Here is a 2,578-nt window from a genome sequence, read left to right on the forward strand (position 1 = left end):
TGTGGAAATGTGGTAACTGCTGCTGTGACTGTTCTGTGTCCACTCCAGTACAGTAAAATGTGTCAGTTTAAATGGTTCTCTTTTGTGGGTCTGTTTTACTGGCAGTGGAATTGCGAGGTTGCTTTTTGTAGAGAGAGTGGAGGAGTACTTGCTGCTTGGAAAAGCATTGTGAGTGCTGCTCTGGTGATTGCTTTAGCTGCATGTTAACGCTAAGAGGGAGAGTGTTGTGGCCAGACCACGTGCACTTAGTGCTTACAGCACTTTACCTTTTGGGTATGGCTGCAGAAGGCTTCCCTATCAGCTAAATAGTTTCTTGGTTCTTTTCTGTTTCTTTTGTTTCAAGTTGCTTTTCTGTTATTTAACAACTTTCCTAAGCCTGTTCTGTAGGGAACATGTCTTTGAGAGTCCAATTCACTGGTAAAAGAAGAGCAGTGAAAGGTAATTTAAGGTTCCTTTTCAGTAAGAGCCTACTGCCTTCTTAGAAAACAGTTCATCACTTTGTGTCTGTTTAAGTTTGGATCAAGTTTGTTTTCATCCTCTGGAAGAGGGGGGGAAAAAAGACTCTTAAAAGGCAGCACAGGTTTAGTATGCACCCATGGCTTAGCCCAAATCTTACTCAGGTTTAGCATAATTTAGTCAGTATTAAGCTCTTTCTTGTACTGTTCCTTCTTAAAGGTGTTGCTCAAAAACATTCTCTAAGGTTAAAAAAAAAAAAAAAGTTGAGCAGGTGAGCAGAGATGTGCTATAGTTTAAATTAAACTTGGATAGTGAAAGGTGTTGTTTCATCACTGACTTGCTGCTGCTGGAAGGGGATGGCCTTGCTTCCCCTCCTGTTTTGTTTCTACTGCTTCCCTTGGGCTGGTCCTGATGTTCTTGTGGCCTTGTGCCAAGCTGATGTAACTCACTAAAATGGCATGAGATGGGCCAAAATGGAGATGGGCCAGACCAAAGTCAGGCTTTTTGCCAAGTCAGTGTACTGAATCTGTGTTCTTGGAGCGGAGACGCATGGGCCTGTGCGGGGCAGGCGGAGGGGGTTGCTGGAGGTGATGGTGGTTGGTGCCTTCTATGCAAGTGTGTAGGCATTTGAGATGGGGCAGCACAGCACTGGGTTCACCTCCGCTCACAAGTGGTGCTGGACTGTGGGTGTGGAAAAGGTCAGCGAGCTGAAGCTCTGAGTAGCAGGCAGTGCCACTTTAAAATTTTTCATTCTGCTGTGGAGATTACTGGCACGGCCTCCTTCAGTAAATGCAAGGTTGTTGCCATGGAGGACAGGAAATCCCTCGTCTGCACAGAGAAGGAAAACATTGGAAATTGTCCTACTGTAAAGCACAGCTGCTGGGAGAGGGGTGCTTGCTTGTGCAGGGTGTTTTCCAAAGGTCTCCTTTTTGTCTGCAGATCTTTACGCCTTTGCTCTGTTTCCTAGCATGCTTTTTGCGTGTTTGAAGAGGCGATGGACAAAGGAAGTGGGAGCAGCTGGCTGGGACTAGCTTTAAGTGCCCTGATTATCGTGAGAAGCAGAAGGGATTTTCGCTTGGGAGTAAGATACTTAACAAATTTACAGTATCTGCTTCATCCTTTAAATCCACGGCTCCTCTTCTTCTTCTTTTGCCTACTGTTTGTAGAGAAAGGTCTCTGCCTTTTCTTCCATTAGACCTCCAAAACCAGAAGGCCTTTCTGCTGCTAATGCCTGGATAGGGAGAGCTGCCTTATCCCTGTAGGATGGGGAAGAAGTGAGATTTGAGGATGATGTTTCAGGATGTGTTGATCCCACCTTTCCACTGCAGGCTCTGCAAGAGGACTTGGTTCCTGTAAGAGCTGAAATCAGATAAGCATGTGGGGAGGCTAATTAGTTCTGTCAAGCTTTTTAATGCCGTCAAGTTGCATAAAGGTTGGGATGCTTGGCTGCTGCTGGGCAATGCTTGTCTGTCTTCTCCGTGGTCTGTTCCAGAGGTCAGACATGCAAGTTATCATTGATGTGCATTGATGTCTGTAGATGGATGTCTGGATCAGGGTTTTCCCTACCTTCAGAAAGTTTTCTAGTTCAGCTCAGGTTCTGCCTCATTGCTTTCCTGTCTGCCCATGCTGGTGCAGTCCTGAGCTGTGCTAGGTGCTGAACAGAAGCAGGTAGAGAAAGTCTTGTCTGACTCATTGAGCTTTAACCTCTGCTTCATAATGTTTTCTGGGCCAAGTGCTTGTGCTAAGACTCATGAAGCTGAACTTACTGTTGCAAGACTCTGGAGGATGTTCCTGTGTTGTAGACCATGGTGTTATAGGAGGTGTCTTGGCTGCAGAGGAAAGGGAGCTTGTGCTTTTCAGCTTCTCAGTATGTACGGGTGGGTACTGCTTTTAACATGCTGCATTTCAATGAGCTGTGCATTGTTGAAGTGGCAGCAAGCCTACGGGATACCTCTTGGGAGTTGCTGGCAGGGATGATGTGGGGAGGCTGTGGCATCTTTGACAAGTGATGTCGTGGGAACAACATCAGAGCAGAGGGCTCTGGTTGAGGGGTGAAACTCTCCTCTTCCTTAAAGGGACTCCAGGATTTCCCTGGCAACTGTTTCTGGATCTGCCTCAGCTT

The sequence above is a fragment of the Meleagris gallopavo genome, chromosome 2, assembly GCF_000146605.3.
Source record: "Meleagris gallopavo isolate NT-WF06-2002-E0010 breed Aviagen turkey brand Nicholas breeding stock chromosome 2, Turkey_5.1, whole genome shotgun sequence".
In the NCBI taxonomy this organism is placed as follows: domain Eukaryota; kingdom Metazoa; phylum Chordata; class Aves; order Galliformes; family Phasianidae; genus Meleagris; species Meleagris gallopavo.